Source organism: Gopherus evgoodei, unplaced genomic scaffold (assembly GCF_007399415.2).
Source record: "Gopherus evgoodei ecotype Sinaloan lineage unplaced genomic scaffold, rGopEvg1_v1.p scaffold_34_arrow_ctg1, whole genome shotgun sequence".
Taxonomy (NCBI): domain Eukaryota; kingdom Metazoa; phylum Chordata; order Testudines; family Testudinidae; genus Gopherus; species Gopherus evgoodei.
The window spans coordinates 4,642,328-4,668,856 of NW_022060016.1; the positions used below are offsets into that span (position 1 = coordinate 4,642,328).

The window sequence follows — 26,529 nt, forward strand, 5'->3', positions numbered from 1 at the left end:
CTTAGAGAGGTGATTAAGAAAAAGCAGAAAGCCTGCAAAGAGTGGAAGATGGGAGGGATCAGCAAGGAAAGCTACCTTATTGAGGTCAGAACACGTAGGGATAAGTGAGAAAGGCCAAAAGCCATGTAGAGTTGCACCTTGCAAAGGGAATTAAAACCAATAGTAAAAGCTTTTATAGCCATATAAATAAGAAGAAAACAAAGAAAGAAGAAGTGGGACCACTAAACACTGAGGATGGAGTGGAGGTTACTTTGCCTCAGTCTTTAATGAGGCTAATGAGGAGCCTAGGGATAATGATAGGATGACAAATGGGAATGAGAATATGAAGGTAGATATTACCACATCCGAGGTAGAAGCCAAACTCGAACAGTTTAATGGGACAAAATCGGGGGGCCCAGATAATCTTCATCCAAGAATATTAAAGGAACTGGCACATGAATTTGCAAGCCCAGTAGCAAGAATTTTTAATGAATCAGTAAACTCAGGGTTTGTACCATATGACTGGAGAATTGCTTACATAGTTCATATTTTTAAGAAAGGGAAAAAAGGTGATCCGAGTAACTCTAGGCCTGTTAGTTTGACATCTGTAGTATGCAAGGTCTTGGAAAAAAATTTGAAGGCGAAAGTAGTTAAGGACATTGAGGTCAATGGTAATTGGGAAAAAATACAACACAGTTTTACAAAAGGTAGATCGTGCCAAACCAACCTGATCTCCTTCTTTGAGAAGGTAACAGATTTTTTAGACAAAGAAAACACAGTGGATCTAATTTACCTCAATTTCAATAAGGCATCTGATACAGTTCCACATGGGGAATTATTAACTAAATTGGAAAAGATGAGGATCAGTATGAAAATTGAAAGGTGGATAAGGAACTGGTTAAAGGGGAGACTACAACGGGTCGTACTAAAAGGTGAACTGTCAGGCTGGAAGGAGGTTACTAGTGGAGTTCCTCAGGGATCAGTTTTGGGACCAATCTTATTTAATCTTTTTATTACTGACCTTGGCACAAAAAGTGGGAATATGCTAATAAAGTTTGTGGATGACACAAAGCTGGGAGGTGTTGCTAACGCAGAGAAAGACCAGGATATCCTACAGGAAGATCTGGATGACCTTGTAAACTGAAGTAATAGTAATAGGATGAAATTTAGTAGTGAAAAGTGCAAGGTCATGCATTTAGGGATTAATAACAAGAATTTTGGTTATAAATTGGGGACACATCAGTTGGAAGTAACAGAGGAGGAGAAGGACCTCGGAGGATTGGTTGATCACAGGATGACTATGAGCTACCAATGTGATACAGCCGTTAAAAAAGCTAATGCAGTTTTAGGATGCATCAGGCGAGGTATTTCCAGCAAAGATAAGGAGGTGTTAGTACCGTTGCACAAGGCACTGGTGAGACCCCACCTGGAATACTGTGTGCAGTTCTCGTCTCCCATGTTTAAGAAGGATGAATTCAAACTAGAACAGGTACAGAGAAGGGCTACTAGGATGATTCGAGGAATGAAAAACCTGTCTTATGAAAGGAGACTCAAAGAGCTTGGCTTGTTTAGCCTAACCAAAAGAAGGCTGAGGGGAGATACGATTGCTCTCTATAAATACATCAGAGGGATAAATACCAGGGAGGGAGAGGAATTATTTAAGTTCAGTACCAACGTTGACACAAGAACAAATGGATATAAACTGGACACTAGGAAGTTTAGACTTGAAATTAGACCAAGGTTTCTAACCATTAGAGGAGTGAAGTTCTGGAACAGCCTTCCAAGGGGAGTAGTGAGGGCAAAAGACATATCTGGCTTTAAAACTAAGCTTGATAAGTTTATGGAGGGGATGGTATGATGGGATAGCCTGATTTTGGCAATTAATTGATCTTTGATTATTAGCAGGTAAATATGCCCAATGGTCTGTGATGGGATGTTAGATGGGGTGGGATCTGAGTTACTATAGATAATTATTTCCTGGGTGATGGCTGGTGAGTCTTGCTCACATGCTCAGGGTTAAACTGATCGCCATATTTGGGGTCGGGAAGGAATTTTCCGCCAGGGAAGATTGGCAGAAGCCCTGGAGATTTTTCGCCTTTCTCTGCAGCGTGGGGCACAGGTCACTTGCTGGAGGATTCTCTGCACCCTGAGGTCTTTAAACCACCATTTGAGGACTTCAGTAACTCAGAAATAGGTCAGGGGGTTGTTACAGGAGTGGGTGGGTGAGATTCTGTGGCCTGCATTGTGCAGGTCAGACCAGATGACCATAATGGTCCCTTCTGATCTTAAGTCTATGAGACCTTGTCTGTGAAGACCAAGGCAAAAAAATCACTGAGTAAGAACATAAGAAGGACCATACTGGGTCAGACCAAAGGTCCATCTAGTCCATCATCCTGTCTTCTGACAGTGACCAATGGCAGGTGCCCCAGAGGGAATGAACAGAACAAGTAATCCTCATGTGATCGATCCCGTCACCCATTCCCAGCTTCTGGCAAACAAAGGCTAGAGACACCATCCCTGCCCATCCAGGCTAATAGCTATTGATCGACCTATCCTCCCTGAATGTATCTAGTTCGTTTTTTAACCCTATTATAGTCTTGGCCTTCACAACATCCTCTGGCAAGGAGGTCCATAGGTTGACTGTGCATTGTGTGGAAAAAAATACTTCCTTTTGTTTGTCTTAAAACCTGCTGCCTATTAATTTCATTGGGTAGCCCTTAGTTCTTGTGTTATGAGACGGAGTAAATAACAACACTTCCTTATTTACTTTTTCTACACTAGTCATGATTTTATAGACCTCTATCATATTCCCCCTTAGTCGTCTCTTTTCCTAGCTGAAAAGTCCCAGTCTTATTAATCATACAGCAGCTGTTCCATCCTGATACCAGTCAGCTCTGTGTTCTTTGAGAACCAGGGGGCAGTATCCAGACTGTCTGATTCATGAAAGACCCCTCACCCCTCTGAGGTTTGAGCCAAAACCAATCAGAGAAAAGACTTGCAGAGAGCAGCGAAGGGCACTGGGAGACACACCTAGACCCCTCCTGAAAAGGGTGACAGGAACAAAGACATCTCCATTAGCATACAGAATGGAGAACAGAGAACCGCACTGAACTCTGGGACCAGAAAAGCAGGGACGCACTGCATCATGGTAATCTCTGCTCCAGATGTTAATGAACCTATGCCTGCCCACACCCAGCTCAGCAGTTATCAGACCAATTCTAGTAATTAATCCTTGATTGATATCCAAGATACTGAAGCAGCCTAACTGCATTGTAAGTTCCCTGGAAGAAACATCATCCATAGCCAAGAATGATCAGCTCCTATCATCTAGCCTAAAGAAAACCCTTGAGTCGTCCGTTTACCCATAAACGAATCTAGTGTTCTCCCTTGAACCATTGCACTTTCTCTACAAAACCCCCTATCCATGCCAAAGTAAGTGTCTGATACTTGGATCCAAACTCTGCATCAGTTCCACTGTCTTCTCCTGACCGATCGTGCTGGGGGCTCTGCCTGTCTCCAGCACTCAGAACCCTGAGCTATCGCCATCACCTGGGAACCCCGACCAGTTCAAGCCTCATGGAGTGGGTGAGATCCCTCGCTCTCTCTCTCTGTGTTTTCTTTAATAATGTAACTCAGGGGTCGGCAACCTTTCAGAAGTGCTTTGCCGAATCTTCAATTATTCACTCTAATTTAAGGGTTCACGTGCCAGTCATACATTTTAACCTTTTTCGAAGGTCTCTTTCTCTAAGTCTATAATATAGATCTAAACTATTGTTGTATGTAAAGTTTTTAAAATGTTTAAGAAACTTCATTTAAAATTAAATTAAAATGCAGAGCCCCCAATCCCACTGGCCAGGACCCGGGCAGTGTGAGTGCCACTGAAAATCAACTCGCATACCGCAGGTTGCCTACTCGTGATGTAACTGTTATGTTGGTTTAGGCAGTTCCTGTGTCGTTATCATTATTAGTCAATACATAACTTGGATGATTAAGCTGGTTGCGTCTCTCTCTCTCTCTCTCTCTGAACTCTACTCTTTTGTGGTTTAAGCTCATTTACTCTGCAGCAACGCTCCTCTTACCTAAGCTAAAGATCCCTGTAGTGCCCCAAAATACTGTGGGGTTTGCTCATCAAGTGGGTTACTACCAGAACAATAGTAACGTGAAAGTGGGGATAGGGACGTGCTGAACCTGTGACATACAAGGGTGGCAGATGAAAGTGCTGCTTGGCCCAGCCTGTGGAGTCCAGGAGCATATAAGGGGGTCAGTTTGATTGACCCGGTCCACTCAGACTTGCTCTGGTGGGTAGGGGTGGAGGTGTTTTCATCTGATTCTGGGGCTGGAGGAACCCAGCCCTGGGGAACCTAGGTCCTGCAGGATAGCTCCATTGGGAGGGGACTTGCAGAAGGGAGGAATAGAGCTCCATGTGAACACATGTGACACAGGCAGTACATTGATAGAATTACAGAACACCTACCCCCCCAGAGTAACCCTAATAAATGAGTGTACCCCAAAGTAACAAGCAAATCTGGTAACAATACCCCTAATCATTTTTGTTGCCTTTTTCTGAACCTTTTCCAATTCCAATATATCTTTGAGATAGGGTGACCACATCTGTACGCAGCATTCAAGGTGTGGGCGTACCATGGATTTATACAGAGGCAATAGGATATTTTCTGTCTTATTATCTATCCCTTTCTTAATGATTCCCAACATTCTGTTCACTTTTTTGACTGCTGCTGCACATTGAGTGGATGTTTTCAGAGAACTTCCATAATGATTGAACATCTAAATCCACTATATCCACTGGATCCCCCTTGTCCACATGCTTGTTGACCCCTCTCAAAGAATTCTAGTAGATTGGTGAGGCATGATTTCCCTTTACAAAAAACATGTTGACTCTTCCCCAACAAATTACAGTATGTTCATCTGTGCCTGACAATTCTGTTCTTTACTATAGTTTCAACCAGTTTGCCCAGTACCGAAGTCAGGCTTACCAGCCTGTAATTGCCAGGATCACCTCTGGAGCCCTTTTTAAAAATTGGCATCACATTAACTATCCTCCAGTCATTAGGTACAGAAGCTGATTTAAATGATAGGTTACAGACTACAGTTAGTAGTCCTGCAATTTCACATTTGAGTTCCTTCAGAACGCTTGCGTGAATACCATCTGGTCCTGGTGACTTATCACTGTTCAGTTTATCAATTTGTTCCAAAACCTCCTCTAATGACACCTCAATCTGGGACAGTTCCTCAGATTTGTAACCTAAAAAGAATGGTTCAGATTTGGGAATCTCCCTCACCTCCTCAACTGTGAAAACCAATGCAAATAATTCATTTAGTTTCTCTGCAATGGCCTTATCGTCCTTGAGTGCTCCTTTAGCATCTAGATCGTCCAGTGGCCCCACTGGTTGTTTAGCAGGCTTCCTGCTTCTGATGTACTTTAAAAAAAAAATTGCTGTTACTTTTTGAGTCTTTGGCTAGCTGTTCTTCAAATTCTTTTTTGGCCTTCCTACTTTTATTATATATATATATTTTAAGTACTTCAGTTTTTTCCACATCAAAAGGGTCCCACACTTTCCCGGCCACCTTCTTATTGCTAACATACCTGTGGAAACCCTTCTTGTTACCCTTCACATCCCTTGCTAGCTGCAACTCCAGTTGTGCCTTGGCCTTCCTGATTACACCCTTGCATGCTCAAGAAATATTTTTATACTCCTGCCCAGTCATCTGTCCAAGTTACCACTTCTTGTAAGCTTCCTTTTGGTGTTTAAGCTCACCGAAGATTTCTCTGTTAAGCCAAGCTGGTCGCCTGAATTTGCTATTCTTTCTGCACATTGGGATGGTTTGTTCCTGCACCCTCAATAAGGCTTCTCTAAAATACAGCCAGCTATCCTGGACTCCTTGCCCCCTCATATTATAGACTCATAGACTCTAGGACTGGAAGGGACCTCAAGAGGTCATCGAGTCCAGTCCCCTGCCCTCATGGCAGGACCAAATACTGTCTAGACCATCCCAGAGAGACATTTATCTAACCTACTCTTAAATATCTCCAGAGATGGAGATTCCACAACTTCCCTAGGCAATCTACTCCAGTGTTTAACTACCCTGACAGTTAGGGACTTTTTCCTAATGTCCAACCTAAATCTCCCTTGCTGCAGTTTAAGCCCATTCCTTCTTGTTCTATCATTGGAGGCTAAGGTGAACAAGTTTCTCCCTCCTCCTGATGACACCCTTTTAGATACCTGAAAACTGCTATCATGTCCCCTCTCAGTCTTCTCTTTTCCAAACTAAGCAAACCCAATTCCTTCAGCCTTCCTTCATAGGTCATGTTCTCAAGACCTTTAATCATTCTTGTTGCTCTTCTCTGGACCCTCTCCAATTTCTCCACATCTTTCTTGAAATGCGGTGCCCAGAACTGGACACAATACTCCAGTTGAGGCCTAACCAGCGCAGAGTAAAGCGGAAGAATGACTTCTCGTGTCTTGTTTACAACACACCTGTTAATGCATCCCAGAATCACGTTTGCTTTTTTTTGCAACAGTGTCACACTGTTGACTCGTATTAAGCTTGTGGTCCACTATGACCCCTAGATCTCTTTCTGCCATACTCCTTCCTAGACAGTCTCTTCCCATTCTGTATGTGTGAAACTGATTGTTCCTTCCTAAGTGGAGCACTTTGCATTTATCTTTATTGAACTTCATCCTGTTTACCTCAGACCATTTCTCCAATTTGTCCAGATCGTTTTGAATTTTGAATTAGCTTCTATGGCCCCTGTATCGCACATCCTGTACCCTGTATCGCACATGCCCTGTATCGCATTGCAAACCCTGTACCCTGTATCGCACATGCCCTGTACCCTGTATCGCACATGCCCTGTACCCCATAACACCCAGCATACCCTCAACCCACACCATATGCCCCCATCACACACCGTGTATCCCCACCCCACACCCGCCATACCCATCACACCACGTACCCCCTATGATCTCCCATGCACACCCATCCCATGTGCCCCCACTCCATGCCATGCCACACTCCTGTCCCACGACAGGCAGCCCCCCACCGATACATCCTGATGTGCACGGTACGTACACACAAGCAGGACCACTTCCTTCCTGGGCTTTAGTTGTATCCAGAATCAATTCGGGGTCAACTGATACATTTTCAGCCATTATAGGCGGACAGGCTTTTTCTGTCTGCTCTACAAACAGAAAACAGCTGGAGAAACATTCCCCTTTAACAGCCAGACAGCTTGGGATCTCGTTTCCCTTGTCCCAGCACGCAGGGCTGTTCACGGACAATTGCCTGGAGATCAGGGTAGCTCCATAGGCAAGTCATTACCCCTAACAGACACAGGAATGTTTCCTTCACTGCCACAATTCTCCACACTGGTAACAGGTAACATACAGGGACACTCATGTTCCACTGACCTTGCCTTCCCCAAACTGCTGGTTAGACAAAGCCATCAGCTCACAAGGCTGCCTAGGCTCATCTAAACTTTCTTTGCCTTCCCCTCCCTTAACAGGTAAACTGCTGTTTTCTCCAAATAGTGTCTTATTACACTAAGCTACTTTCATCACATGACTTTTACCTGAGTCAGACTCACTTTCCCAAGCTTTACCCGCCAACAGTGTATCACTCCCCAAGACTGTCCCTCTTCCTTCCTCAGTTAGGGCTTTAAACTGATCACCAACTTTAATTTGCTCTAGAGAAGCATCTTCCTGAGCCTTACTGAATGCCAGATTCACTTCTAAGATACCAGACAGACACTCAGAAATGTTTTCCACAACTGTCCTGCTTCTTTGCACAGACAGACAGCCATCTTCCTCAGATAAACATTTGGAGAAGCCCTCCATAGGCAAATCTTGCCCCTAGTAGACACAGGTTTATGTCATCAACTTGGGTGAACCAAGCTTTAATATCATCCCCAATCATAAGATCCTTAGGCAATAACTTCCTTACAGCAGCTATAACTTCAAGATGGATTCTGGCTAAAGGCACATGTACAGTAAACTCATAGAGGATTACAATATCCATCCTCTTATTTGGTAAATGATCTTCCTCTTTGACAAGATCTGCTTTAACGAGAGTGATGTTAGAAGCTGTAATTTTCCTTAAGCAGCTTTTTCCATTGACTTTTACATTCTCTGCGCAAGTTATGGGGTTCCCTTCTCCTGCACTCCCAGTAAAAGCACTTACATAAAAGGTGGCAGCGTTGGGGTAAATTTGGTTACACGCAGACAACTGCTTAGAGTCAAACAACCTACCAGCCTTGTTACAAACTGGGCAGATTCTATCCACATCTCTGTTGGTGAGAGGAGCTGGCTTTCCAGGATGATACAGTTCCTGTTGTTCCTTCATTCTCTTGAGTTGGAGCTTAGGGCTACGTCTACACTACAGGATAAATTCGAATTAGCTTAAACCGATTTTATAAAACAGATATTATAAAGTCGATTGTGCGCGTCCACACTAGGCACATTAATTCGGTGGTATGCGTCCATGGTCCGAGGCTAGCATCGATTTCTGGAGCACTGTGGGTAGCTACTGTAAAATAATGAGGCCAATAACATCGATATGCGTCCACACTAACCCTAATCCGATATAGTAATATCGATTTTAGCGTTACTCCTCTCGTTTTGTAGGAGTACAGAAATCGATTTAAAGAGCCCTTTAAATCGATATAAAGAGCAGTGTAGTGTGGACGGGTGCAGCGTTAAATCGATTTAACGGTGTTAAAATCGGTTTAACAGCGTAGTGTAGACCAGGCCTAAGTCTGTCCACGTCTGCCTTAGCCTCCAGTTCCTGCTCTCGAAGATCTGCCATTCTTTGTGCATGTTCCAAACACAGGCATTTTCTTCCAGCAGCTTCTCCGTCCAGATCAGCTAGTTTTTGCTCTTGTTCAAGTTCTAACTGCTGGTTTCTCACTACAAGCATTTTCGCTGGGTCTGCTTCTTTAACACTGGCAAACAGGGTGACCAGATGGCCCGATTTTATAGGGACAGTCCCGATATTTGAGCCTTTTTCTTATGTAGGCTCCTATTACCCCCCACTCCATCCCGATTTTTCACACTCGCTATCTGATCACCCTACTGGCAATTAACAGATGTTTCTGTTCCTGCTCTGGGGCCTTTTTCTTAAAAGACCCCCCGCTCTGTACGCACAATTCTCCCAGGCTTTGTCTGTCAGGATCTCGATCACGGGTCACTCACTGTAACTGATTTTTAACCCTTAAACTCTCCAATGTCAAAATTAAATGTTGACAAGTGTGTGGTTCTGATCCAAAACCCCAGATAGCCTGTGGTAACAAGGACTGGTGCCCACATTGGGGTGAAGGGCTAGGATTGCCCAGGCAACTGTCAGTCGGGCTTGTTAACTTGTCTATGCCCCCTCCACAGCCAGAGCTTCTCGTCCATCCAGCCACACACAGATCCTCCCCCACTTCCTCACCCCACGGTATCCCAGGACTTCGGGTGGAGTCACCAATGTCCTTGGTTCCCTACATGAATTGAGTCTCAGAAAATCCACTGTTGGCTCTGGTTCAAATCTGCAAGTGACTCGTGTCCCAGGCTGCAGGGGAAGAGGAAACTTCCCAGGGCCTGCCAAGCTGAACATACAAGTTGAGACCACAGCTAGTAGAAACTAAGCCCTGGCTCCACCTCTAGCACTCAGACCCACCAGCCAGAGAGCTGGGAAAGGATTCCCCGTAGTAGTTCAGAGTCCTCCCTGTCTAGCACCCCATGTCCAGCAGCCATTGGGGATATTTGCTAAGAGCAGACAAGATCCCTCCCCCCGCCACCTCCTGGTCTCCTCCCCCACCATCAACCTCCTGGTCCCCTCCTCTTCCCACTCCCCATCAGCCTCATCGTCCCTTCCCCTCCCCTCCCCTCCCATTGACCTCATAGTCCCCACCTGTCCCATCAACCTCATCATCCCTCCCCTGTCCATCAACCTCAACATCCCTTCGCCCCCCCCAGCATCAGCCTCATTGTCCCTTCCCCTCCTATTGACCTCATGGTCCCCACCTGTCCCATCAACCTCATCATCTCTCCCCGCCACATCAGCCTCATCATCCCTTCCCCTGCCCCCTACCCCAGTATCAGCCTCATGGGCCCCTCCCCTCCCATCGAACTCATGGTCCCCACCTGTCCCATCAACCTCATCATCCCCCACCCCATCAACCTCATCATCCTGTCCGTCCCTGCCCCCCATCAGCCTCCTTGTCTCCCCCCCCCCCGACATCAGCCTCATTGTCCCCTCCCCACCATTTCCGAGGGTTGGGTTTGGCTTTGAAAAGACAGAGGAAAAACAAAATCTTGTATGTGCATCTGTCCCTGTCCCCCCCGGGCTGTCTCGTGGGTGGGTCTGAACCCTGACCCTTCAGCACCATCACCCAGACTGCGGGCACTGGCATGTCAGGACTAGCTGTTATCTCGGACGGGAGAAGTGCTGGGTACACAGACTGGCTAGGGTGCCCAACCCAGCTGTCTCTCTTCCCCACCCCGAAGGAGGGGGCTCCTGCCCAGGTGGTGCTCCTAGGGGAAATGGGACGCTGGCAGAGGGGGAAGCCTGGGCCTAGGGGTTCCCAGCGCAGTATCTGGTGGAGGCGCAAGCCTGGCCTGGAAATGTTCCCTGGTTCTGGCACTGCCCACATTTCCCATAGGAGCCACCCGTAGCTCAGGCCTGGGCCCCATGGGAAGTGTTTGCGGCAGGTGTGAATTTAAAGTGACCCACTCAGACGGTGCCATCCCTAGGGATGCTCTTCGTGCCCAACCAGCTCTCGTCAACAGTCGATTTCAACATGCTTTCCAAAGCAGGTCGCTGTCATTATCCCCAGGTGGGGAAACTGAGGCACCGAGGGGCAAAGTGACTTGCCCAGGGTAACACAGCAGGCCAGTGGCAGAGCCAGGAACAGGCCTGAGTCTATCCATGAGGCTACGCTGAGCACGTCATCTGATTTTAACCAGCCTAGTTGGCCGCAGCAACACTGCGACAAAGGGGCCATATACCCAGAGAGCTCCCTCCCCGTCCAGCATGGCAACAGCTCTGCCAGTTATCCCAGTATAACTGCCCTCGCCCTAGCAGGGCTGGAGGGCTTTCACTACACTGGGAAGAATTTCAGGTGTACACAAGCCCTGAGCTCACGTCCCTGGGGAAGAGGGTTGAGCTAAACCCATCCCAGGTGCTCCTACCTCAGTGTCGGGGGGGGGGGCAGGGGACAGGCTCCGCAAGGGCCATTCTGGGCCATTTCCCCAGCCAGGCAGAGCTAGTTACACCTGTAGAACTAGTCGGACTCTCCCACGTAGACAAGGGTCAGCCACACGGGAAGGGAATTTCCTGGGACAAAGCAAAGGCCCAAGGGGTGCGTTCAGCTGAACAGCAAAGATCTGCTGCAAACATTGGATGGGGGAGCGTAGGTCACAAGAATTCCTTTTAATGGAGTGAGAGAGACAAACTAAATATACTGACACAACCCCCCCAACACCTCTCCGCACCCCCCAACTCCCTTTCCACGCCCTCCTCTCCGCACCCCCCCACACCTCCAGCCCACAGAGGCACACACGGGGGACTCGGACTGGGAGCTAGAGCTGCCCCACTGGGGAGGTGGATTCCTTCCAACCCCTTTTCACGGATGCTCATCACCACCAGACCCAGCACAGCTGCAGCCTCCCCATGCACCTCAAATGCACAACGGGGAGGCGGAGCCCCCCACCCCCAAGGTCTGGGCGAACTTTCAGACAACAGCAGTTCTAATAACCTTAGCACAGGGCTTCTCAACCTTTGATCTCCAAGCTCCTCACCAGGGTAGGAGCACCCTCCCATTTTGCCCAGGGCCAGATTGAGGTCCAGAGGGGGCGTTGCTTCCCCAGGGTTGGGCGGCTGGGCAAGGCCCAGTGGCAAAGAGAACTGGATTCCATGGGGACTGATCCCCCCTCAACCCCAGTTCTGCCAGGGCTGTTGGTGAGAGGCAGAGCACCAGCCATACCCAGGGCAGTGCCCCCTGGCCCCCAGTTCTCCCAGGGCTGTTGGTGAGAGGCAGACAGAGCACCAGCCATGCCCAGGGCAGTGCCCCCTGGCCCCCAGTTCTGCCAGGGCTGTTGGTGAGAGGCAGACAGAGCACCAGCCATGCCCAGGGCAGTGCCCCCTGGCCCCCAGATCTGCCAGGGCTGTTGATGAGAGGCAGAGAGGGTGGCAGGATGCTAGCCGTGCCCAGGGAGGTGCCTGGTGAGTTTGCCCTGCTGGGGGAGGCTGACAAGCACTGGGTGACTGCTCCGCAGTGGCGACCCACAGGCTCTCCCTGCCCTTTGAGTGCCCAGGGGCCGGGGAACGCTGAGAGCTGAGCTCTGCTCCATTGCCAAAGGAAATGCCCCCCTCCCCCACTTTGCAAGCAGCCAAGATGAAAGCGAAAGTGCTGCTCCCTGGGAGCAGAGCAAACACCCCGGGGGCCTCCGCCACCCAGAGGAGAAAGGGCTTCTGCGAGCCGGTGCCCACCTGTCCTGAAGCCAGCAGATTGACACCCACGTGCCAGGCCTGAGCACAGGACTTTGCCCTGCTCTGCCAGCAGGCTCCACAGTGGCCTTGAGCACCTGGCTCCGCCGAGGCCTAGAGCAGAGCCCAGACCTGGGAAGAAGGGTGGAGGGAGGAGGCTTCTCCAGGCACTGACTGCGTCAGGATCCAGCACAGGCTAGTTTATGGTGATGCCAGCTGACACAGCCTGGCCGCACGCCAAGCTACAGCCTAGTTAGCCACGGCTCCCTGTCATCCCAGCCACGCTCCTGGCCCTCACCTTTTGAAGCCACTTACCCCAGGAATCCCGACAGGAGAGCGGACACTGGTGTACGTGGCCATGCAATGGGGAAGGCACCAGTGGACCGAACTTGTGTTTGGCACTGGCCCACTGAGCCCTGCACCCCCCTAGCCAACACAGAGCCCCCCGAACTCCCTCCCGCACCCCCCAGCCAGAACACAGCCCCCCCGAAGTCCCCTCCCACATGCCAGTCAGCACACAGCCCCCCCAAACTCCCTTCCGCACACTCCAGCCAGCACACAGCCCCCCTGAACCCTGCTCCTGCACCCTCCAGCCAGCACACAGCCCCCCCGAACTCCCTTCCGCACACTCCAGCCAGCACACAGCCCCCCTGAACTCCCTTCCGCACACTCCAGCCAGCACACAGCCCCCCTGAACTCCCTCCCATGCCCCCGGCCAGCACATAGCCCCCCCTGAATCCGCCTCCCGCACCCCCAGCCAGCACACAGCCCCCCTGAACTCCCTCCCATGCACCCCGGCCAGCACATAGCCCCCCCTGAATCCGCCTCCCGCACCCCCAGCCAGCACACAGCCCCCCGAACTCCCCTCCCGCACCCCCAGCCAGCACCTAGCCCTCCTGATCCCCGCTCCCGCACCCTCTAGCCAGCACACAGCCCCCCCGAACTCCCCTCCCGCACCCCCAGCCAGCACACAGCCCCCCTGAACTCCCTCCCATGCACCCCAGCCAGCACATAGCCCCCCCTGAATCCGCCTCCCGCACCCCCAGCCAGCACACAGCCCCCCTGAACTCCCTCCCATGCACCCCAGCCAGCACATAGCCCCCCCTGAATCCGCCTCCCGCACCCCCAGCCAGCACACAGCCCCCCGAACTCCCCTCCCGCACCCCCAGCCAGCACACAGCCCCCCGAACTCCCCTCCCGCACCCCCAGCCAGCACACAGCCCCCGTGATCCCTGCTTCCGCACCCCCTAGCCAGCACACAGCCCCCCCGAACTCCCCTCCCGCACCCCCAGCCAGCACACAGCCCCCCTGATCCCCGCTTCCGCACCCCCTAGCCAGCACACAGCCCCCCCGAACTCCCCTCCCGCACCCCCAGCCAGCACACAGCCCCCCTGATCCCCGCTTCCGCACCCCCTAGCCAGCACACAGCCCCCCTGAACTCCCCTCCCACACACCCCAGGCCAACTCAGCCCCTCTCAACCCCAACCAAAACAGAGCCCCCCGCAGGTCCGGACCGGCACAGCGCCCCGCGGGGCGCCCCCAGCTCGACACCGTAACCCGATCCGGGGCTGGACGTGCCCCGGTGCCGCCCCCTCCCCGGGCTGCAGAAGCCACACGGACCGTGCCCGGGCGCGAGCCCCGAGGACGCGCTGGCACGGGGAGGGGCTCCCGGGCACCTCCAGCCCTGGGCGGCTGCAACCCCTCGCCCGGTCCCCCGGGAGCCCAGCGCGGGTGTGGCCCTGCAGCGGTCCCCGCTGTCCCAATCTCTGCCCCGAGCAGCGGTACCTGGGTCTGCATCGCGCCCCTGAGAGCGGCCCCCACGGCCAGGCCCCCCGCCTCCGCCGGTGCCCACCCCGCGCCGCCGCTCGCCACCGTCCCTTTGACCGCTGGGGCTGGGCGAGCAGCTCCGGGAACTCCTGGGCAACAGGCCAGCCCCAGCCCAGCCCCGGCCCGGCCTCCCTCGGGGCAGGGCGGGGAGCAGCCGGGGCTGTACCTAACCCACAGAGCTGGAAGGGACCCTGAAAAATCACCCAGTCCAGTCACCAAGCACTGATTTTGCCCTAGGTCCCTAAGTGGCCCCCTTAGGGATTGAACTCAGGGCGCTGGGTTTAGCAGGGTAATGCACAAATCACTGAGCTATTCCTCCCCCAATGGCATGTTTAGTCTTGAGAACAGAAGATTGAGGGGGTCCTGCTAACAGGCTTTAAGTATGGGGCAGGGAGCCACCCACATGGAGACACCCAGGGCTATGCAGCAGAGAGCAGCCAGCACTGGGCCACCTGGGCTGTGGGTGGGACGGGTGTGGAGCTGCTCACACTGAGCTGCGTCGGGCTGTGGGGCGGGACGGGTGCGGAGCTGCCCACACTGAGCTGAGTTGGGCTGTGGGGCGGGACGGGTGCGGAGCTGCCCACACTGAGCTGCGTCGGGCTGTGGGGCGGGACGGGTGCGGAGCTGCCCACACTGAGCTGCGTCGGGCTGTGGGGCGGGACGGGTGCAGAGCTGCCCACACTGAGCTGAGTTGGGCTGTGGGGCGGGACGGGTGAAGAGCTGCCCACACTGAGCTGCGTCGGGCTGTGGGGCGGGACGGGTGCGGAGCTGCCCACACTGAGCTGCGTCGGGCTGTGGGGTGGGACAGGTGCGGAGCTGCCCACACTGAGCCACGTCGGGCTGTGGGGCGGGACGGGTGCGGAGCTGCCCACGCTGAGCTGTGTTGGGCTGTGGGTGGGACGAGTGCGGAGCTGCCCACTTAGAGCTGCGTCGGGCTGTGGGGCGGGACGGGTGCGGAGCTGCCCACACTGAGCTGCGTCGGGCTGTGGGGCGGGACGGGTGCGGAGCTGCCCACACTGAGCTGTCGGGCTGTGGGGCGGGACGGGTGCGGAGCTGCCCACACTGAGCTGTGTCGGGCTGTGGGGCGGGACGGGTGCGGAGCTGCCCACGCTGAGCCGCGTCGGGCTGTGGGGCGGGACGGGTGCGGAGCTGCCCACGCTGAGCTGCGTCGGGCTATGGGGCGGGACGGGTGAAGAGCTGCCCACACTGAGCTGCGTCGGGCTGTGGGGCGGGACGGGTGCGGAGCTGCCCACACTGAGCTGCGTCGGGCTGTGGGGTGGGACAGGTGCGGAGCTGCCCACACTGAGCCGCGTCGGGCTGTGGGGTGGGACGGGTGCGGAGCTGCCCACACTGAGCCACGTCGGGCTGTGGGGCGGGACGGGTGCGGAGCTGCCCACGCTGAGCTGTGTTGGGCTGTGGGTGGGACGGGTGCGGAGCTGCCCACATTGAGCTGCGTCGGGCTGTGGGGCGGGACGGGTGCGGAGCTGCCCACACTGAGCTGCGTCGGGCTGTGGGGCGGGACGGGTGAAGAGCTGCCCACACTGAGCTGTGTCGGGCTGTGGGGCGGGACGGGTGCGGAGCTGCCCACGCTGAGCCGCGTCGGGCTGTGGGGTGGGACGGGTGCGGAGCTGCCCACGCTGAGCTGCGTCGGTCTGTGGGGTGGGACGGGTGCGGAGCTGCCCACACTGAGCCACGTTGGGCTGTGGGGCGGGACGGGTGCGGAGCTGCCCACGCTGAGCTGTGTTGGGCTGTGGGTGGGACGGGTGCGGAGCTTCCCACATTGAGCTGCGTCGGGCTGTGGGGCGGGACGGGTGCGGAGCTGCCCATACTGAGCTGTGTCGGGCTGTGGGGCGGGACGGGTGCGGAGCTGCCCACACTGAGTTGTCGGGCTGTGGGGCGGGACGGGTGCGGAGCTGCCCACACTGAGCTGCGTCGGGCTGTGGGGCGGGACGGGTGAAGAGCTGCCCACACTGAGCTGTGTCGGGCTGTGGGGCGGGACGGGTGCGGAGCTGCCCACGCTGAGCCGCGTCGGGCTGTGGGGTGGGACGGGTGCGGAGCTGCCCACGCTGAGCTGCGTCAGGCTATGGGGCGGGACGGGTGAAGAGCTGCCCACACTGAGCTGCGTCGGGCTGTGGGGCGGGACGGGTGCGGAGCTGCCCACACTGAGCTGCGTCGGGCTGTGGGGCGGGACGGGTGTGGAGCTGCCCACACTGAGCTGCGTCGGGCTGTGGGGCGGGACGGGTGCGGAGCTGCCCACACTGAGCTGCGTCAGGCTGTGGGGCGGGACGGGTGCGGAGCTGCCCACACTGAGCTGCCTTGGGCTGTGGGGTGGGACGGGTGCGGAGCTGCCCACACTGAGCTGTGTCGGGCTGTGGGGTGGGGCGGGTGCGGAGCTGCCCACACTGAGCTGAGTCGGGCTGTGGGGTGGGACAGGTGCGGAGCTGCCCACACTGAGCTGCCTTGGGCTGTGGGGCGGGACGGGTGCGGAGCTGCCCACACTGAGCTGCGTTGGGCTATGGGGCGGGACGGGTGCGGAGCTGCCCACACTGAGCTGCGTCGGGCTGTGGGGCGGGACGGGTGCGGAGCTGCCCACACTGAGCTGAGTTGGGCTGTGGGATGGGACGGGTGCGGAGCTGCCCACACTGAGCTGTGTCGGGCTATGGGGCGGGACGGGTGCGGAGCTGCCCACACTGAGCTGTGTCGGGCTGTGGGGTGGGACGGGTGTGGAGCTGCCCACACTGAGCTGCCTTGGGCTATGGGGCGGGAAGGGTGCGGAGCTGCCTGCACGGAGCCACCCGGGTTATGGGGCTCCTGCAGAATGGTGTGAGCATGCACACAAACACACACATATGCATGGACACAGTTGTATACTCATATGGACATGCCCAGGGCACACACGCAAACATGCCACATGCTCATGTACACACACCTGCACCCAGACACCCTCCTCCCCCCCCCCCCCGGAGCTGGATGCAGCTGCTGCGGGAGGCTGGGTCCTGCCAATGCCCTGCCCCTGAGCCAGGCTGTCTCCAGCCGCTCTCACCTCCCCCTTGCGTGGGTGTTTGTTGGGGCAGGGGGGCGGGGGTAGGGCCCATCGCTGGTACCTGAGCCCTGCAGATGGGAATGTGCTACATGTGCCTGGAGGGGAGAAGCCTCACTGGCCCCAATGCAGCCCCCAGCCGGGCCAGGCTCAGCTGCCCCCAGATCCAAAGGGGCCCTCGATTTGGCGTGCAGGTGGCTGGGACCTTGGCTGATTTTGCAGAGTCCTCTCCCCACGCTCGGGCGCCCACATCCCTGGGACAGGCTGGACCAGCCCTGAATTCCTCACAAGGGAGGGTCGGAGCCAGAGTCTGAGCCCCAGGTGTGCACACAGGCGTGATAAGATCTGCAGAACCTTGGTGTCCTTTCTGTTTTACAACAAGGCGCCATCTCTTAGGAACGCTTGGCTCAAAGAACCCCAGATTGGGACCACTCCCCTCTCAGAGCTAGAGCAGCCCTGGCTCCCAGCCCCCCCACCCCCTAACCAGCAGACTCACTCCGCTCTCACAGCTGAGGCCAGAACCCAGGAGTCCTGGCTCTGAGCCCTCCTCCTTTAACCAACTGACCCCACTTCCCTAAGCCAAGAAAGGAACCTTGTTGTCCTGATTCCAGGTCTCTGCCTGCTCTAACCACTAGACACCACACCCCTCCCAGAGGTAGGTAGGGACCCCCCTGCACCCATAGGGCACAGCCATCGAGTCAGTTTGTGGATTTTAGAGCACTCAGAAAACCCAGCTGGTGAACAATAAGGAGCCTAGAGTAGGACGGGCCCTTCGCAGCCCCTTCTTGCCCGTTCCTAGAGCTAAGACTGTGTCTAAACCAGGGCTGGCTCTAGGCACCAGCAAAACAAGCAGGTGCTTGGGGCAGCACACTTGCAGAGGGCGGCATCTGGGACATCTTTTTTAAACTCACTTCCCCCCCCCTCACAATCCTGCAGAAGCGGAGCCACGGAGCAGCTGGGGATCCAGCATGGGAGCTAAGAACCCACAGGGCCCTGAGAGCTGTAGTTCCTTGGCCAGCTGCCTGCCTAGAGAGCCAGCCCTGGAGCAGGGAAAGAACTACATTTCCCAGCAATCCCTTGGCAGCTATCAACAGGAAAGGAAGGGGTAGGGAGTGAGGTAGCTGAGCCATGCTGCAGCTTGCTGTGAGTCGAAAGGGGTGGCACTGTGAATGGGGAACAAATGTGCCCAAGGAGTAGAAGGCTTTGCCCCAGATATCTCCTTCAGAAGACTTCCCCAGACTGGATTAGGGATACTGGTGTGACCTCACCTTGCAGCCCCCAAAGAAGGAATTGGGTGGTGTAAATGGACAGTGCCCCTCTCTATCTGAAGCCTAGCAAGGGAGGTATGTGGATCCCACTAGAATTTAAAATGAAAAGTAAGGGAGGGGAGGCTCTGGACCTGGGCAGCTTTAGACACAGTACCAGGCCCGCAGGAGGATTTCCACTTCTGAGCCATGGAAGCAGAAATTGACTTTTCCTTTCCAGATTTAGCGAATATTCAGAAAGGGAATCTAGCACCTGCCTTCCAGATTTGAACACCCTCAAAACTCAGGAGTGCTTAAGCTCAATTTGGGCAGCTGTTACTTCATTTCTCCCCAATCAAATATACTGATCCACTGTAACTTGCTGTAGAAAAAGTAGGATAAAATTGAACAAGAAATGCTTCCCAGTGGTTATTAAGACTGGAATTGCTATTTTCAAACAGCCATTGCCTTTTTGTTTGTTTAGAAGGAAGACAGTGATATTGCATTGGCAAATTCCCATAGAAAGAAAGAGTGGAACAAAAGAATAACAAAGGCACCTCAACTTTTCCTCATTTATGGAGGATGGTCTTATAACATGCATCCAGATCTCCTCCAATCACACAAGCTGAAAATTGTTCCACTTTACTGCAGCTCTGTAACCATATGGGAACCAATCCTGTCTGTGTTCTGTGCACATCCAAAATTCCTGCTGAATGACCCACCCTGGAAGCAAGTTACCAGTAACCCAGGGCTGGGGCGGCAGGAGGGTGCAGGTTGGGGGAAGAGCCCAGGGCTGGGGCGGCAGGGGGGGTTAGGGGCGGGCACTAGTGGGGGAGAAAGAGGGGAGCCCAGGGCTGGGGCAGCAAGAAGTGTGGGTGGGGGGGAGAACCCAGGGCTGGGGCAGCAGGGGAGTGTGGGAGGGAGCCCAGGGCTGGGGTTGGGGGCAGCCAAAATTTTTTTTTGCTTGGGGCAGCAAAAAATCTAGAGCCGGCCCTGGTCTAAATTGCCACTTTCGGCGCTAAAACTTTAGTCATGCAGGGGTGTAAGAAAACAGTATAGACAGCACTTTATCACCAGAAGCCGTGTCCCGCCGATAGAGCTACCACTCCTCTGTCAGGGTGGTTATTTTTTATCACCGGGAGAGGTCTCCCCCGGCAATAAAGCATGGCTACACTGGCCAGGTCACAGCACTGCCACAGCCGCACTGTAACATAGGCAGTATAGACAGGCACCGAAGCAGGCCCCATGTCTGAGCCCTTTACTCGGGGCAGGCAGTGCTCCAGGCTCTGCTTCCCACCCAGGGCCTGCCGGGGCTCCCAGCTGAGCCTGCGGGGCAGGCAGGGCAGGCTCCAGGCACCAGCTTAGCAAGCAGGTGCTTGGGGCGGCCACTCCGGAGAGGGGCGGCACGTCCAGCTATTCGGCGGTAATTCGGCACAGGGTCCTTTACTCCCGCTTGGAGCGAAGGATCTCCCGCTGAATTGCCACAGATCACGATCACGGCTTTTTTTTTTTTTTGGCTGCTTGGGGCGGCAATACCCCTGGAGCCAGCCCTGGGGTCAGGAATTCCCCTTGTTCTGACTTGCTCCCATGCTTGGGGGTTACAGCTCAGAGGCCAGCAAAGCTCTCCGAGGAAACAGAGCGAACCCGTTTTCCAGCCCAAACCCGGGGATTGAACATTGAAAACTGCCATGTCTCCCCTTGTTTGTGTCCAACTGGCGCTATTGCAGACCCCCACACACACCCCAGCCCTGTGGGGCTCAACACCCCAAGATGCCCCCTGAAGGCCTCTAGACAGAGGGGATGCCAGGTAACCCCTCTGCAGCTCCCTGCCTGGCTCAGATACCAGCTGTGCCCAGGCCAGCAATGAGCAGTGCACCTGTTGTGCCTGGTGCCAAGCAGGTCCTGAGGCTGGGAGCCCTGCCCGGAGGCTGCCCCCAGCAGCAGGACAGGAGCCATGCTGGCATGGCACTGGGACCCTGGGGGGCAGGGAGCCTGTGAGTCACATCCCCAAGCTCCAGAGGCGCCGGCTGAGACCAGGAAATGACCCCCAGGCTGGAGGGCTGCAGACGGCAGGAAACGGGTCTGGCTCCCTCTGCGCTGAACTGGCAGTCCAGGCAGGAGTGGGGGAGGGGGCAGCATGTGCGGCCCCTGATCGCAGCACACAGGGCCTGGGCGGCAGGGTCTGGCAGCAGGTCAGAGCTCATGTCCATGGGAGGAAGGACTGGGCTCTGGCAGCTTAAGAAAGAGCTGGGAGCCAGGACTCCTGGGTTCTACCCTCAGCTCTGGGAGGGGAGTGAGATCTAGTGGTCAGAGCAGGGGAGTGGGAGCCAGGACTCCTGGTTCTGTCTCCAGCTTTGGGAGGGGAGCGGGTCTAGCGTACATCTACACTGCAAAAATAACCTCGCAGCAACGAGTCCTAGCGCCCAGGTCAATTTACTCAGGCTCCAGGGCTAAAAATAGCCATGTAGACTCTGAGCCCCTCCCACCTCCCTGGGAGTCGGAATACGCTGCTGTTCTTGTCCTCACAGTCCGAGCCCCGCGAGCTGGGGTCTGATTCACGGCTGCAGCGTTTGTTTTTTGCAATGTAGACCTACCCTGATGGGTTAGAGCAGGGGGCAGGGACAGGACTCTGGGTCTTCTCCCACCCCTGCCCATTTGCCTTGCTTTGCAATCTGCAGCAACCCACTGCCTGCCCCTCTCTGCATCAGGGACAGGAGTTAAGGCTTCGGACCCGCTCCCTCAGGGCACCCTAGCACCTCTGCTGAAAGGTGCCTAGCAGGGCTTGGATTGTTGGGCCTGCTGGTGGCTGAGAGCCCCTGGCTGGGGGACAAGGAGCTGTTCCTCACCCAGAGCCTGCAGGGAGCCAGCCGTCTGCCGGTTCTTATTGCCACACCAGTTGGCAGCTTTCTGAGCGGGTCTGGACCACCTCTCCCCGACCGGTGGGGCAGGGGCACCCGCTCCTGCCATCAGGCTGGCAGGCGCATAGATGCCCCAGGACACCCACCACTTTCCAGCCATGCAGGAGATAAAGGAGACCCCTGCCCTGTGGAGCTGACAATGGGGGGCTGGGGGTGGGGCAGGGCACGGGGAATGGGAGTGGCTCTGGGGACAGTGAAAGGGGCAGATTAGACACCAGCCAGAACTGGGAAGGCCCCCTTGGGGGAGGGACTGTCTGCAGTGTGTTTGTACAGCACCTAGCGCCATGGCGGAGGGGACTGATTTGAGGCTCCTGGGGGCTACAGTATCACAGATCATAATTCAAATGTGCTCCCCCCATCCCTCTGCTCCCTCCCCAATCCCCCTACATACACACACACACCCCAGTCACCTTCGCACCCCCAAGCACACCAGGCAGGAGCAGCTACTCGGGGATGACAGACAGGAGGAGCTGAGGCTGGTGCAGAAGCAAGGCCTGCAGGATGGCCCCTGGCCAAGCCCAGGGACAGAGACCTCGCGGGGCACCCACGGAGAGGGGGGCAGACAGTGCATCTGGACAGGGTTAGATCCATACAGTAATTACCAGCAGCCAAAGCCCATGTCCCTGGAAGCTCTGCTCCCACGGCAGGGCGACGGGGAGTTCCCCTCTGCACAGCATCAGAGCAAAATGCTGCAGAATCTGGCCAGGTTGCATGGGGAGGAGAACTGAGGAAACACTGGGGTCTAGTGGTTAGAGCAGGGGGATGGGAGCCAGGACTCCTAGGTTCTCTCTCTGGCGCTGGCAGTGGCTAGCCTTCTAGAGCCACAAGATTGGCAGGTGCCAGGTTTCCTGACTCTGCCTCTGTCCTGCAGCAGGGGCCTGGGTAAGTCCCAGAGCCTGAGGCTCCCTGGGGTCAAATTGCACTCTGGTGCTGGAGGGGGATGGGAAAAGTTGGCGGAGCAGGGGGCAGAGAGACAATAGAGAGGGGTAGTTGGTGGGGGCAGAGTGGGGGGGCAATAGCAACAGAGGCATGGGGGATGGGTGACAGGTGGGAAGAGGGAGAAGAGGGATGTGGGGGATGGGACAGCTGTGGGGGTGGGGTGGAGTGGGCCAGGGGGGCTGGACGGGCACAGGGCGGTATGGGGGTATGTGCAGTCCAGCAGACGCATGGATGGGGGAGGACCCATTTTCCCTTCCCTGGGACCCAGTCCCACTGGGCCCCGCCCCCAGGGGTGTGGCACCAAGACAAGGCCAGTAGGTCCAGCCCGGCCCCACCCCGCAGGGACAAGCCTGAGATCAGGGACCCCAAGGCAGGGCTGGCTGCTGCCGGGGCTTGTGCCCATCTGCCCTGCCAGGGGAGCCCTGCTTGGACCACACCAGGACCAGGCTGCGTTGGACTCACCAGGATGAGGAAGGCAGCAGCTGGGCAGAGACTTGGCTCATTCCCATTCACTTGGCATCGACAATTCCAGCTGGCTCCGGCTCCCCAGCCGGCCGGGCACATACCCAGCTCCGGCTGCCCCAGCTGGCAGGGCACATACCCAGCACTGGCTCCGGCTCCTGCAGGCGGCAGGGCACGTACCCAGCTCCAGCTGCCCCAGCTGGCAGGGCACGTACCCAGCACTGGCTCCGGCTCCTGCAGGCAGCAGGGCACATACCCAGCTCTGGCTCTGGCTCCCCCAGCTGGCAGGGCATGCACCTGGCACCAGCACTGCAGTGGCTCAATGACCCTGACATACCACACAGCCTGCCCCAGCCCTGTGGCTCCCTGCTGTGAGGCTCACAGACACACAGAATCCTGGGGGAGCAGTCGGGTCTAGTGGTTAGAGCAGGGAGCTAAGCCACAGGAGTCCAGGGTTCTGATTCCTGGCTTAGTCCCTGACCTGCTGTGAGACACCGGGCAGCTTAGCATGACCAGATGTCCCAATTTTATAGGGACAGTCTCAATTTTGGTTTTTTTTTCTTATATAGGCTACTATTATTCCCCCCCCCCCATCCCGTCCCGATTTTTCACACTTGCTGCCTGGTCACCTTAGGGCAGCTCCCTTCCCCTCCCCGTGCCTCAGTTTCTTCCCTGCAATGGGATCGGTCCTGCCCGGCCTCTGGGGATACTGATGAAGCGCTTTGGGCCCCCGGGCTGGCTGGAGTGAAAGCCGGACAGGGGCAGGAGGTGGGGCGGATGGGGGTGGCGGCGGATGGGAGCGGGAGCCTGGCACCCACCCCCCCCTTACCGTGCTCTGAAGGGGACTCGGGGGTTCACTCCATCTCCTGGCTGCCGGGACCCAGCCGCACTGGCCAGTGGCTCCGCAGCGAGCTGGACGCCTGGAGGAGATGGACGGTGGCGGGGGGGTTTCCTGAGAGGAAGCCCCTCCCTGTGGCCCTGGCTGGACACCTCCCACGCCGCAGCAGGGTAATCACCGTTCCTGGGCTGGGGGGGGGAAAGGGGGGCGCCGGTGTCTGTCTGGAGAGCGGGTCCGGTCCCGAACCCGCCACGCCCCAGGAGAGCGTCAGCACAGGGCGCTAGGGGGCGCTGCTGGGGGGCTGGCTTCGGTGCAGGACTGCGGAGCTGGAGATCGGGCTCCCGGGGGCAGAGCTGACATCAGGCCCGGGGCGCGCTGCTCCTGGGCGGCGGCGAACGGGATCCAAAGTCGCTGCCCAGGGCAGGGCTGGAGCAACCCCAGGGCATCCTCTGTGGTGCTGCCAGACACGGACCTGCAGCTACCCCACCCCAGCCACTGCCCCCTTGGGGCCATCCCTACCCAGGGTCCCTTCATGTGCCAGAGGGGAGCAGCAACAGGGCCGGGGGGTCCTGGCACAGAATCCCAGCCAGAAACCTCTCCAGCTCCATCCTCAGACCAGTTCGAGTCTGTGCCCCTGCCAGGGCCGCCCAGGGGGCAAGTGGGGCAGTTTGCCTGGGCTCCACAAGAATATAATATTCTATAGTTTTGCAACTTTTTTTTATGGAAGGGGCCCCCGAAATTGCTTTGCTCCAGGCCTCCTGAATCCTCTGGGCGGCCCTGCTCCCTGCTCCTGCTGGGAGGCTGGTCCTGACCCACCCCCTCCGTGGGGTGACACCAATCCCTGGCCAGCTGATCCCAACTGTGCTGGTGCCAACACTGTCCTTGCGCTTCACTAGCTCTGTGCCCACCCTGGTGTTCACCCCCCACTCCGGGCAGCCTGCACTGCCAGCCAAAGAGTCCAGCTGTGCCCATCTCCTGCTCTCCGATATGGTCGTGACCGAGTCCCGAGGAGCCCAGCCCTGCCCCAGGACCCCGCTGTGCTCGGCGCTGAACAAACCTAGGACAAAGGCGCTCATGGTGCCTGAACAGACCCAGCAGCCCATCCCGGCACCTGCACCAGTCTGAACCCCTCATCTTTGAACCCGGGTAGCCAGTCGGGCACACGGGGTCCAGAGGAGGCATTGTAGCCTGACTGAGGGTGTGCTGATAATATTAATTTGGATAAGAGGGGAATTTAATTTATTAATTTAATTTTATTTTATTTTAATATTATTATTATATCATTAATTAGTATCGGTTTAGGCTTGCCAATTTGTTTGATTAGAAGATAAAAGTTTTTGTTTTGAATTAGGCTTTACAGAATTTATAAAGGACCCTCAGGGGTCTAACAGGAAGCTCACACTGAGACAGATATAACCTTAAAGATTTTTTATTAAAATTAATAATAGTAAGTAAATGGTAAAATACTTTAGAGTTACAAAGTTATAATTGCATTACTGCTATTTAAAAGATACAGATGATAATATAGTATTATATGCAACAAAGCTTTGGCTAATCTACTTACACCCTTTTCTGATAACCTGGTGATAAGAGACACAGGAACGGCCTTGTGGTTTAGGTTTTTTAATTTCTGAGCGAGGGATGCAGTGCTTAGAAAATGCTAACAGCTATTAAAGTTGACTAGGGTTTACCTGACTGGCTTAAATTTAAATTGAAACCTAATAAACAAACTAAGAATAAAACTTAGGGAAACCAAACTTAGCCTAGTTTCCTTGAAATTTAAAGTTTCAGAAGAACAAGTACAGCCTACAAATAGTAGCAGTTATTGTAGATAGATAGAGTGGAGGAAGTAAGTTAGAAATGGAGAATGAGAAATGGAGATGGAGTGAGAAAATGGAGAATGAGAAATGGAGATACTTTATTAAGGTGAGTTACCTTTTTTATAGGGCAAATGCAGGACATTTTTTCTTTTATGTCCAAATTTTATTTTTTACCCACAGAAATGTTCGGGTACGCTCACCTCAGAGGCTAATATGTACGTGCGCATTGATGACAGGTATGTACACACATCAGGGTTTTGTGGGGTACTTGTTAAGTCTGTGGGAAACCCCCCCATACCATTTTTTCCCATTCATTGATTTAGATAAAAGGTTATAGACATAGGCCTGGGTCAGGCTGAACCGAGTTTCCCGTTTAAAGCCAAGAAGCCAGCTCTTCGCTCTGGGTGCCTCATCCCCAACAGACAGCGCTTCCTGGCTGGGCAGGGAACTCCCAAGGAAACCCGCGTCTCCTTGGCTGCAGTGTCATTCACTGACGGGCCCGGGAGGGACCGCCTGCTTTGGTGCCGAGCGTGGGCCTGACCTGGGCGCCCGCGCAGGGCTGAGTTTGTCTGGGATTCTGGGTCTCCAGCCCCAGCTCCCGGCCCCTGGCCGTTAGGTTTGTATGAGGCTGGTTTTGCAGTGCACTCTGTGATTGTCTTTGCTGTATTTTGCCTGGCAGCGCTTTGGTGAAGGGAGCCATGCAGGGCACTAGCTTGTAGGGAGTGGTTGGTGGAGATTGTCAGGCGGGTCTGGGGCTCGGGGGAGACCCGGCCTGTGTCCTCTCGCCGGATCTGAGCTGTCCAGCCTCCTTCTCCTGGGGGCCTGGCTGCCTCAGGGCCATGGAGCTACAGAGCCTTTGGGCCGGAGGGCCCAGTGCGAGCCCCGCCAGCGCAGCAGGGACTGAGGGGTGGCCCCGTCGGTAGGTGCAGGCATTGGCTGGGATCCCTTAGACTAGTCGGTGAGCCCTGTAGGGGCG

General features: G+C 55.3%; 1 protein-coding gene across 4 annotated transcripts in view; it reads right to left on the reverse strand.

The window, feature by feature from the left end:
* The window catches only part of EXOC3L2 (exocyst complex component 3 like 2), a 47,646-nt gene extending 23,748 nt beyond the window's left edge, over nt 1-23,898 (reverse strand). Inside the window, exon 1 of one of the 4 annotated variants that reach the window (XM_030544609.1) lies at nt 23,725-23,898. The gene's annotated coding sequence lies outside the window, so the exon portion shown is untranslated. Of the gene's footprint in view, nt 1-8,246; nt 8,307-12,468; nt 12,622-14,250; nt 14,304-23,724 lie in introns of those variants that run through there. The other 3 variants (XM_030544611.1, XM_030544610.1, XM_030544612.1) reach the window with 3 other exon arrangements.
* Nucleotides 23,899-26,529: the final 2,631 nt, after the last annotated feature.